Below are 13,774 nucleotides of genomic sequence, written 5' to 3'. Positions count from 1 at the left end.
AAGGTAATGCATTGTTTATACATTTTTGAAGTAACTATTAAAAATAACGTATAGTTTTCATATCTTTTGGAATTAATTTTTATTGTAACTCCTAAACCTTATTTATTCTGATATTGAAAGTAAAAGGCATATTTATATAATTTTTGTTTATGTCTTAATTTTCCACAATTTATATCATCGGTATATTTCGAAATTGACTTCTCCAGAAGGGCACCTCAAGGTTTATTTGGTGTCACTGCGCCCTCTACCGGGAGAGTATCCCAATTATCTGCTGCGCTGTTTGGACATGAGCAGAACAATAGGGGAAACTAAAGAGAATTTTTTTACACAAAAGAAATATAAAGGTTCGACAATAGAATTAAATATATGTATAGTTTAATTAAAACAAATCATTTAATTAATATATATATATATTACATATACTAAGAAATGTTTGCAAGCAACACATTACAGTTTCCACATGTGAATAACATGACTTAACATTTACTTAACAATGGCACATTAAAAAAAATGTATGATCCAAGTTTTACATAAAGTAATTAGAACAGAATAAATACCTTCACACGCCCTCCCTCTGACCCACTTTCATACAACATTTATATTGTTATATTATGTGATTTATCATGTTCCCACTTGAAACAATGGCCATTCATGCAAACCAAAGGTGTCCAAACATTTCCCCTGAGGGCCACATACTGAAAAGTCAAAGTATAAAGTTGCCCTTTTGATATTTTTTTTAATTTTGTAAGCAGACTAAAACTAATTGTCATAATTGTGTAATGGAATTATTTTTTAGTACAGCATACGTTTTTACTCCCCCCCCCCTCCCTATTTTTTTCTCCAGTTTAATTATTAGTTCTTTTTTAGTTTGCTTTTTCTTGTTTATTACATACAATATGTTGTTGGGCAACAAAAAACGAGCCAGACGTTGGCCACGCCTGATTATTGTAAAGCACATGTTTGCTCCCTTAGCGTGTAGAGAAAAATATACATTTAAATAATTGATGTTTTTTGTGAATAATAACATCCTAAGGTATTGAGTACATACAATAAACACAATAAACTGCAGTATATTTGCAGTATGCTGCATGCACAAAAAGTAAAAAAAAAAAAGTGACTCGAGTAGAATGTAACATTTTAAGTGGAAGGTGCGGTTGTTACTTTACAGCAGACATGTTTGTTATGACTTCCAATCCTCTCTCTCGGACACACATCATGAGGCTTTACGGTTAACCTAAAATATTAATTTGAAAACCTCTTTGGTGGGCTAACTATAGATTACTTTGAGGATATAACTATATAAAGGGGATACAAAGAGAATTGCAAAATAATTACCAAAATATTTAATACAACAAAGAAAATAAGACTCTTTCAGTTTATGTGTGCCCTGAATTAAGGACTATATTTAAGGAAGAAAACACAGCATCATGTGACACATTCTTTATGGTGTTGGACAGTACTGGTGTACATATATGGAAACATGTACTTATGAATTATAATGCTGCACACACAAAACAGACACTTTAACCATGCTTTTTATTTACAGTTTTGCATTCCGAGTCATTAAAAAGTGTTGACACAGCATCTCTCCAAAGGGTAGAAACAAAAAAAATACAGCATTCTTGTTTTATATCTTTCTTAATTGCTTGCACAAACCATAATAATTCAATGTAACGTGGTTACAAATAATGAATTTATTGTGAATTATTAGCATGCATTTAGTGTTTTTAACATTTGCAACAATGATATGAATTTGTACACATATATTTTTTTAAATATATGCAGTGCATAAACATGTTATTTAACATGTTGAGTTGATAAATGTATATTCACAAATATGTAAAATACATTGTGGTACTCAGCTTGCACATTTAAACAGTTGATTATAAGCATGATATACTTTGCCCGAGTTTCTGACATAACGGGCTTTTGCAGTTTTTCCTTGCTCGGATGTGGGTTCAGCTCGCCTTTTTAAAGACAGTTTTATGATTAGTTAAGTGGATTCTGTATGGTAGTTCACGTTACAAAGCATACCGCATCACACTTGAACTGCGATTCTGTCCCTCTATATAGATATACAATTCGGTTTTAAACTGTGAAATCTGTAGCTGCATATTTTGGTATTAGTCCTACAAAGCCATGCATACTGATACTGAAAGGTTTAAAAAACGAATCTAAATTAATAAGTTAATCTGCCTTTAATTTTTTAATCAGCATTGTAAGTATAATAAATTCAACAAACATTTTAGGAAAATTATAAATTTATTTGTGCATCAACAAATGTATTTGTGAACAAATGTACCTTGGATTCCTATAGGCCCCAGTTTTTGTGTGCAGGTTTTCACCAAAATCTTTGCTAAAAGTTTCCCTGGGTGTTGTTTACTTTCTAATGTGGCCAACCATTGTGCGTAAAAAAATCACTTCCTCAAACAAAGAATGCGACGTGTTGGTCGTTGGTCGTTTTTTATTGAGTATGACAGCAAAATAAGCCACCATGGGGCCAAAGAAAGTTGCAAGTGCCAGGACATTGACAAAGAAGGTGAGAAATACAATTGAATTAAAGTACGCTCATCACTGTCTTCACCAACAAGAGTCTTCAATAATATCAGATGATCATGTTTCCCTTTGGTTTATAGTTTATAGGAATTTCACATTGTAAGCTAAAATTAACTTCCCTAAAATGTGTTCTAAGGTCACATCTAGGTGTCTGGAACTTATGAATTGGATTTCAACTGCATGTTCTTTTCTTATGGGAACATTTGCCTTAGTTTTCTTGCAATTCCAGCAATTAGATTACTAATAAAAAGCGAAGAACAACATTGGACAATGCAACAAAATAAACCAAATATTATGCTTTAAAAAATTATATTGTAAATTCATAGAAAATGATTGGCTAGTAATTGCATTACTTGCATCGTAACATTTACAGTAACTTAACGACAGAGCTGTGATTTTACAGTTAATTACAATACAGTTACAATTAAATGCTGTAACTTTCCAGTTGTAATTTTATAGTTAATTACTCCCTCGGCCGAACCGCATACTGCCAACTACTGTACAAGTTCGTGCATTGATGTCTGTGGAACCCTTTTCCAGACAAGTCAGTTTGAATTTACAGAAGTTTGTTGTGACATCACAGACGACAATGATTGCAGTATTTTACAGTTGATTGCTGTGAAACATAAGGGTTTTGACATTTTTTACAGCTGTTTGTTTTAATCTCAGAGTAAGTTTTAATCCTAGCATTTTTCTGGGGGGAAAATTCTGTTAAATGCTAGGAAATCCTGGTCTTTTTTTTTTTTACAGTGTACAGTAAAAATGTTCATTGTTAATTCACAGCAAATCACTGGCTAATATTTACATTACTTTTACAGTTACAGCTATTTACTGTGAAATATCTGTACAGCAATTTACTGTAAAGCTGTGATTTTAAAGTTAATTTCAATGAAATTAAAAATACATGCTTATTTTATTATTATTATTACTATTATTATTAGTATTATTTTGCCCTTTTTTTCTGCAGCAGTTACATATACTTTAATATTGTACATGGTAAAGGTTCTATATTGTATATCTTTTATACATGTATAATATAATATAATAATGTAATATATCAGTATATATTATTATTAATGTATATATTTATATATCAGTATATATTATATACTGTATATATAATATGGCCCTGTGATGTGGTGGCGACTTGTCCAGGGTGTACACCGCCTTCCGCCCAATTGTAGGTGAGATAGGCACCAGCGCCCCCCGGAAACGAATCAGTTTGAATGTACAGTATTTTTTTGAAGTGATGATACAGAGGACCATATGATAACAGTATTATATTGTGGAATATAAGGATATCGTCAGAAAATGTAGATTTCGGTGTTTTACCCCGCAAAAAAACACTGGCAAATACTGGGTAATCCCGGTTCATTTTTTACACTGTAAATCTTTGAGCAAAATACAAAGCGTGAACTTATTGTCTCTTACGCAAACACAATATTGGTATAAAAACACTTGACAATATTGTACCATTGTTCATACAAAGTTCCGCCGCACAAGAAGACATGTTATTGTAACCTCATCTTAAGGGCCTGCTTGTAATTGTAGCCAAGCTTGGCAGTGTGTCAGCTGCAGAGAGTGCATTAAAGCAGGGTGTGGCTGGACTCTCAACCTGCCAAACAGCACATAGTCATTCACGTTGCAGTCTTCCTCCACCAGGGTCAGCGGCAGGACTTTGGCGTAGGGAAAGAGGAAAGTACATAAAAGTACATAACACATGTATTTAAGGTGTGTACTTTCCACTAAACATTGCTTCTTTTCGAACAAAAACATGTACTGTTTTTTGCCATATGAGAGTACAGTGGACTACACTGGCATATACTGTATGTACAGTACTAATACGCCCAACTCGCCTCTTCCATGACACTTTAAATAAGTAAGCGTTGTGTTTGTGATGCCCAGCTCCATCCAAATTAATAACATAATTTCCATTTTGTCTTGAAGTTCTGTCTTGATTTATTTGGAGTTTATGGTCTCACATTACTTGAAGGGGGGCCCCGGGTATAGGGTGTTGCACCTGTTTTGCAATTGTCCTTCAGACAATTTCAATATCCCACCACATGTTTTGTTGTCTATCTAAATTTCATATAAGACATTACTGCAAGGTATTTAATATTTTTACTGTATTAGATGATATATATTTAAGTGTTGTTATGATTTATTGTGGCATTTGTCCACTAATAAAATAGTCACATACCATGACTTTCATGTAATTGTTTTTATAAATGCTTATAAATCATCAATATGTATATATAATATAACCTAATCAACATATTCATATTTATTGACCTATTTTTTCTATTTAATATGAACCTACACTGTGAACAGCATGAGGTTACCAAGGTAACGGCACCACAACAACAACATGGCTTCTTGTGCAACTGAGCTTTCTATATAACAATGATACTGAAAGTATAGTATCACTATTGGAACAATCCGACAGTTATGAAAATCTATAATTTTTAGTTCTTGTTGTTTTGGTTTTTAATTAATACTGAATTTGCATTAAAACCGATAGGAGCTGTTACATATACTGTAATATTGTACATGGTAATTGGGATTTGTTATATATTGTATATCCATCCATCCATTTTCTACCGCTTGTCCCTTTTGGGGTCACGGGGGGCGCTGGTGCCTATCTCAGCTACAGCCAGGCGGAAGGCAAGGTTACACCTGGGACAAGTCGCCATCTCATCGCAGGGCCAACACAGATAGACAGACTATATTCACACTCACATTCACACACTAGGGCCAATTTAGTGTTGCTAATCAAACTATCCCCAGGTGCATGTTTTTGGAGGTGGGAGGAAGCCGGAGTACCCGGAGGGAACCCACGCAGTCATGGAGAGAACATGCAAACTCCACACAGCAAGATCCCAAGCCCGGGATTGAACCCAGGACTACTCAGGACCTTCGTATTGTGAGGCAGATGCACTAACCCCTTTTTCACCATCTTGCCCATATATTGTATATATTATACAAAATATAATATAATATAATAATACAAACCATGTTTCCATATGAGTTGGGAAATTGTGTTAGATGTAAATGTAAACGGAATACAATGATTTGCAAATCCTTTTCATCCCGTATTCAGTTGAATGCACTACAAAGACAAGATATTTGATGTTCGATGTTCAAACTCATAAACTTTATTTTTTTTGCAAATAATAATTAACTTAGAATTTCATGGCTGCAACACGTGCCAAAGTAGTTGGGAAAGGGCATGTTCACCACTGTGTTACATCACATTTTCTTTTAACAACACTCAATAAACGTTTTGGAACTGAGGATACTAATTGCTGAAGCTTTGAAAGTGAAATTCTTTACCATTCTTGCCTGATGTACAGCTTAAGTTGTTCAACAGTCCGGGGTCTTGTTGTCGTATTTTACGCTTCATTATGCGCCACACATTTTCGACGGGAGACATGTCTGGAATGCAGGTGGACCAGGAAAGTACCCGCATTCTTTTACTACGTAGCCACGCTGTTGTAACACATGGCTTGGCATTGTCTTACTGAAATAAGCAGGGGCGTCCATGATAACGTTGATTGGATGACAACATATGTTGCTCCAAAACCTGTATGGACCATTCAGCATTAATGGTGCCTTCACAGATGTGTAAGTTACCCATGCCTTGGGTATTAATACACCCGCAAACCATCACATATGCTGGCTTTTGAACTTTGTGCCTATAACAATCCGGATGTTTTTTTCCCTCTTTGTTCCGGTGGACACCACGTCCACAGTTTAATTTGAAATGTGGACTCGTCAGACCACAGAACACTTTTCCACTTTGCATCAGTCCATCTCAGATTAGCTCGGGCCCAGCGAAGCCGGCAGCGTTCCTTTGTGTTGTTGATAAATGGCTTTCGCTTTGCATAGTAAAGTTTTAACTTGCACTTACAGATGTAGCGACCAACTGTAGTTACTGACAGTGGTTTTATGAAGTGTTCCTGAGCCCATATGGTGATATCCTTTACACACTGATGTCGGTTTTTGATGCAGTACCGCCTGAGGGATCAACGGTCCGTAATATCATCGCTTACGTGCAGTGATTTCTCCAAATTCTCTGAACCGTTTGATGATTTTGGGACGGCGTGGCGCAGTGGGAGAGTGGCCGTGCGCAACCCGAGGGTCCCTGGTTCAAATCCCACCTAGTACCAACCTCGTCACGTCCGTTGTGTCCTGAGCAAGACACTTCACCCTTGCTCCTGATGGGTGCTGGTTGGCGCCTTGCATGGCAGCTCCCTCCATCAGTGTGTGAATGCGTGTGTGAATGCATGTGTGAATGGGTAAATGTGGAAGTAGTGTCAAAGCGCTTTGAGTACCTTGAAGGTAGAAAAGCGCTATACAAGTACAACCCATTTACCCATTTATTTTATTGACCGTAGATGGTAAAATCCCTAAATTCCTTGCAAAAGCTCGTTGAGAAATGTTGTTCTAAAACTGTTCGACAATTTGTCTACAAAATGGTGACCCTCGCCCCATCCTTGTTTGTGAATGACTTAGCATTTCATGGAAGGTGCTTTCATACCCAACTATGGCACCCACTTGTTTCTAATTAGCCTGCACACCTGTGGGATGTTCCAAATAAGTGTTTGATGAGCATTCCTCAATTTTATCAGTATTTATTGCCACCTTTCCCAACTTCTTTGTCACGTGTTGCTGGCATCAAATTCTAAAGTTAATGATTGTTTACAAAAAAACAAATATTTATCAGTTTTAACATCAAATATGTTGTCTTTGTAGCATATTCAACTGAATATGGGTTGAAAATTATTTACAAATCATTGTATTCCGTTTATATTTACATCTAACACAATTTCCCAACTCATATGGAAACGGGGTTTGAATAATATATAAGCTCCAGCACCCCCCCTGATGCCAAAAGGGACAAGCAGTAAGAATTGGATGGATGGAATATATCGTTATATATTAAATACTGTATATATAATATACTGTATATATAATATGTAAATATTAAATCATATTTTATATTGCTACTACAGTACATTTTTTTTGTCTACTTTATACCTGCATTACCCTTTCCATCCTTACACTTTCCATCATTTGTAACTGAGCTACTGTGTGGAACAATTTCCCTTGTAGATCAGTAAAGTTTGTTTAAGTCTAAGGTTTTGCTCAAACAATTGTATAGAATTGAATAATTCTACACTGTAAAAAGTTATCAAGATTTCACAGAATTTGATAGTGTTTTTTCACAGTAAAATAATGTACTCTATATACCATTACAACAACTGACTATGAGATACACCTTACCCTTATATTTCACAGAAAATGACTGTCATTTCATATGTCACAGTAAAATACTGTAATCACAATCCTCTGTAATATCACAACAAATGACTGTAAATCAAAACAGATTTCTCTCTTAAGAGTTTCCGTAGACTACATTGGTTATTTTGTACAGTGGGCTTCTAACCATATATATGCAAATTCTCACTCACTTTTGTATTCAGGTATGTATTTCAATGTGCATTTTGGGTGTGTTTGTTCCTTTGTGCTTAAATGTAACTCCCAGTTAGTTCCATCATTTCAATTATGGTGTATGCAATTAGAACAAAACAAATTCACAATACAAGGCCCCAAACCAAACTTTGAAAAAATAAATATATATTTCAATTAGTGCTGTAATATGATTTTTTTTTTTTAATTCACATTAATCACACTTTTAAATGGGAATTTATCATGATTAATCACAATTTAACTTTAAAAAAAGACTCCAATATTTAAACAAAGATGCAATTTTATTATCAGGTTAATTGTCTTACAGGAACATTTTGTAAATGTTTTACTTAAATGCACGTCATTTATTTGCTCAAAGTTTTATATAATTTTGTGGCAGTCTCCTCACTCACCTTTGCACCTACGGTTATGGTAAAGGAGCATGTGCAGTCAAATTAAATTGTGTGATAAATCTGCATATAAACATGATTTAATGTGATGTTTTTGTGATTAATCACATGAGTTACCTTGTTAGGTTTGACAGCCTTAGTAAATACTGTATATATTTTAATTGGTGTTGTCAAATGAAACTTTCTAAAATCAGATTATTCACACTTGAATTTGGATTAACCAAGATTAATCACAAATTAAATTAATATATTTTGGAAAAATTCAATTTGTTTGTGAGAATGACATATGGCAACATTTCTTAAAAGTTTTACATGAATGCACCTTATTTCTTTATCCACGATTAAGGCAAAAGAGCATGTAAATTGCGTGATTAGTCTGCATAGATACGTGATTAATGCAGTATTTTTTATGAATAATCGCATGAATTAAGCCGTTATTTTTGACGGCCCAAATTGAAAGCTTCATTCCCTATTATAACAATGTTTGGCAATTGAAAATGGAATAATGTGCTGTTTAATCAGCAAGTCAAGGCCCAATAACCTTAATCATAAATGCAACCTTTGTGAATGGAAAAAGACTAAAGAAATTAAATAAATGTGCACATAATTTGAGTAAATGCATGCAAATACACGCTTTACAATCTTTACATCATGTCTCAAACTCAAGGCCCTTGGGCCAAATCTGGCCCGCCTCATCCTTTTGTGTGGCCCGCAAAAACCTCGAAATTAGCAACTAAAACGTGAACTTAAACATACAATCTCACACAACATATATCCCGAGGTTATTTAATTATATAGATATTTAAAACATAAAGAAGCTACCATTTTTTCCCCTCACACTTTTAATAGACCATGTGTACTAATATTCTACTTAAGCTGCAAATATACAACTCTCACTGACATTGTGCTCTGTATATTCCTGTGTTATTATATTATTATATGGCATTTTAAACCGTAAGAAGATTTAAATCACAATTTTTTCAACGTTTACATGGTGCGTCTAGCTCAGGGGTGTCAAACGTACGGCCCACGGGCCAGACCAGGCCCGTGAACAGATTTTATCCGGCCCGTGGAATGAGTTTGCTAAGTATAAAAATTTGCAGAAATTTTTGAATGAAAAGAAACAGCTGTTCTAAATGTGTCCACTAGATGTCGCAATAGAAATTATTTGTATCTTTGTAGGTTATGCTACATATGTAAAAAAAAAAAAAGAAATAAACAAACCACATGATGTCAGTGCAAAAGTGGAGGAAAATGATCAAACTACATAAATAACATCCTGTAATTTGTATCGTTGTATTATTTCTGTTATTTTTTTTATCTTGATGGATTGAATATTAACACCAATTAGTTGATGAACATCATCACATAATTTATTCAGAAATGATAAAAAACGACCCCAAAAAAAAAAGAATACTATTAACCAAAACATGTAAGTGTAAAAAAAAACATTATGATTTGTACATTTTTCAGAATGTGCTTGTTCTATTTCTAAACGAAGAAAACAATCTGAAGTTGTCTTTTTTTTAAAGTTATCGTGCCGTGATTTTACCAGTCTGGGCCACTTGGGAGTAGATTTTTCTCCAAGCGGCCCGATATAAAATGAGTTTGACACCTTTGGTCTATAGCTCAAAGCCGGTGCCAAAGCTAGCCCACCACATCATTTTGTGTGGCCTGCAAGAGCCTCTAAATAATGTGTCATTATAGTAAGTAAATTATTATTTATAAAGCGCTTTTCACTGATAAAATCACAAAGCACTGTACAAAACTTAAGTGAAGTAAAATAACATCCATCCATCCATTGTCTACCGCTTGTCCTGTTCGTAGTCGCGGGGGTGTTGGAGCCTATCTCAGCTGCATTCGGGTGGAAGGCGGTGTATACCCTGGACAAGTCGCCACCTCATCACAGGGCCAACACAACAATTCAATGAAAACAACAGGGGCAACAACATAAAAAGGATACAATGTGGATTATAAATGATAGTTAAAAGGTACATTAACTAAAAGCTTGACTAAAAAGAGAAGTTTTCAAATGTTTCAAGTACTTTTTGTTGGCAGGAAATAAAACATATTAAAAAATATTGCTATATTAACTGATTATGCAACAAAATATTCGAAGAATTGGATATTTGCAAAGATATACTCGCATGACTTCTTGATTTATAAGCAAGTTATTCACCAGTGTCCTGGTAAAATAATAAAAAAAATCAGCAATAAAGGCAGAAATAATATTGTGAGGCCATTATACATTTGTATTTGTGTATATTCACATTTTTTATATCGTAAAGGAGTTTGACAGTGGTGCAGATGCTCCATAATAATAATGACAAGAATAAAAAAGTAAAAAGTGGAATGTTCCAGTTCCATTCACACATTTAAAAAAAAATTTAAGACCAATGTCTTGGAAAAATATATCACTTTTAAATCAACACATTAGTTAATACTATGATCAATGTTATCTACAAACTAAATGTGGGACGTAAATAATAATGGAAGTATGATTGTTTGTATATATTGTTACTAATGTTTAACTAACACGTGTACAGGGATGTTTCACATGTCTTTACTGTGTTTATAATTGAAAAGTGCTTATGTTGTGTACGAGGTGTAATTATAATATGCTGTGTAAAGAATAATTGATATTTCTAGGAAGCTCATCTTGTATTTGAAATTGTTTTATAGGGTTAGGTGTAATAAGTGCTCAACTTCAGCCTAAACGCTTTCGGTCTGTAACATTGTCAATGTATGAATGTAAAGTTAAAGTTAAAGTACCCATGATTGTCACACACACATGTGTCCTCTGCATTTGACCCATCCCCTTGTTCACCCCCTGGGAGGTGAGGGGAGCAGTGGGCAGCAGCGGTGCCACGCTCGGGAATCATTTTTGGTGTTTTAACCCCCAATTCCAACCCCTTGATGCTGAGTGCCAAGCAGGGTGGTAATCGGTCCCACTTTTATAGTCTTTGGTATGACTCGCCCAGGGTTTGAACTCACAACCTACCGGTCTCAGGGCGGACACTCTAACCACTAGGCCAGTGGTTTTCAACCTTTTTTCAGTAATGTACCCCATGCGAATATTTTTTCGATTCAAGTACCCTCTAATCAGAGCAAAGCATTTTTGGTTGAAAAAAAAGGGATGAAGAAGTAAAATACAGCACCATGTCACCAGTTTCTGATTTATTAAATTGTATAACGGTGCAAAATATTGCTCATAGTGGTCTTTATTGAACTATTTGGAAAAATATATATAAAAATAACAAAAAACTTTTTTGAAAAGTAAACAAGTGATTCAATTATAAACACAGATTTCTATAGAAGTAATCATCATCTCAAAGTGTCCTCTTTAGGGATTGTAATAGCGATCTATCTGGATTCATGAACTTCATTCTAAACATTTCTTCACAAAAAAAAAGAAATCTTTAACATCAATATTTATGGAACATGTCCACAAAAAATCTAGCTGTCAACACTGAGTATTACATTGATGTAATTTTTCCCACAGTTCATGGACTTATATTCATATTTTGTAGATTTATTATTCGATAAATATGTTTATAAAGAATTTTTGAATTGTTGCTGTTTTTAGAATATTTTTAAAAAATCTCACTTACCCCTTGGCATACCTTCAAGTACCCCCAGTGGTACGCGTACCCCAATTTGAGAACCACTGCACTAGGCCACTGAGTGGGTACAACTGTAACTGTAACTGTTGGTTTATGTAAAACTGTTGGTTTATTTTGTTGACTATTTACCGAAGGAAAAAACAAAACAAAGTATGAGCCATAATAACTTGTGATGAGGTGGCGACTTGTCCAGGGTGTACGCCCCCTTCTGTCCGAATGCAGCTGAGATAGGCTCCAGCAACCCCCGCGACCCTGAAAGGGACAAGCGGTAGAAAAATGGATGCATGGATGGGACAGTGCATGGCATTGTAGCAGGCCCATAATAACAGAGTGTGCATATGTATCTGCACATGTACACTTGAAGGCCTACTGAAATGAGATTTTCTTATCTAAACGGGGATAGCAGGTCCATTCTATGTGTCATACTTGATCATTTTGCAATATTGCCATATTTTTGCTGAAAGGATTTAGTAGAGAACATCCACAATAAATTTCGCATCTGGAGAAAAGCCCTGCCTCTACTGGAAGTCGCAGACGATGACGTCACACGTGTGGGGGCCCCTCACAAATTCACATTGTTTATAATGGGAGCCTCCAACAAAAAGTGCTATTCGGACACAGAAAACGACAATTTCCCCATTAATTTGAGTGAGGATGAAAGATTTGTGTTTGAGGATATTGATAGCAACCGACTAGAAAAAAAAAAGTTTAAAAAAAAAAAAGTTTAAAAAAAAAACGCGATTGCATTGGGATGGATTCAGATGTTTTTAGAGACATTTACTAGGTTAATTCTCAGAAATCCCTTATCTTTCTAATGTGTTGCTACTGTTTTAGTGAGTTTAATATTATCTGATAGTCGGAAGGGTGTCTCCACGGGTGTCTTGACGCGCAGTGTCTCAGGGGAGTCGACGGCAGCTATGGACGGCACAAGCTTAGCTTTTCTCCGGTAAGAACTGACTTTTTAACCACAATTTTCTCACCAAAACCTGCTGGTTGACATGTGGTCGGGATCCATGTTCTCTTGACCGCGCTCTGATCCATAGGAAAGTTTCACCTCCAGGAATTTTAAACAAGGAATCACCGTGTGTTTGTGTGGCTAAAGGCTAAAGCTTCCCAACTCCATCTTTCTACTGTGACTTCTCCAATATTAATTGAACAAATTGCAAAATATTCAGCAACACAGATCTCCAAAATACTGTGTAATTATGCCGTTAAAGCAGACGACTTTTAGCTGTGTGTGTGCGCAGCGCTCATATTTCCTTAAAACCCGTGACATCTTGCGTACACGTCATCGTTACACTACGTTTTCAAGACGAAACTCCCGGGAAATTTTAAATTGTAATTTAGTAAACTAAAAAGGCCGTATTGGCATGTGTTGCAATGTTAATATTTCATCATTGATATATAAACTATCAGACTGCGTGGTGGGTACTAGTGGGTTTCAGTAGGCCTTTAAAGCTGCAGTGCAGTACATTTGGTTGCAGGCTTGGAAAAAGATAATAAAAACAAAATAATAGGCTAATCTTGGCAAGGTGAGTAAAATTTCCAAATGAACAAAAGGCTTACAGTCCGAGGTGCAACACAGGTTCCCCGAAATAGCTTCAACTGATGCAAAAATTTTGTGTGTGTTTTTTTTTTTTGTTTTTTTTTGGTGTGTAGAAGCCAGTGTTTGAGTCTGCGGGCCCATATGTGATGTCGGTGCCAGTGGTCACG

This window comes from Nerophis ophidion, linkage group LG11, assembly GCF_033978795.1.
Source record: "Nerophis ophidion isolate RoL-2023_Sa linkage group LG11, RoL_Noph_v1.0, whole genome shotgun sequence".
In the NCBI taxonomy this organism is placed as follows: Eukaryota; Metazoa; Chordata; class Actinopteri; order Syngnathiformes; family Syngnathidae; genus Nerophis; species Nerophis ophidion.
This window is presented reverse-complemented; position numbering follows the sequence as displayed.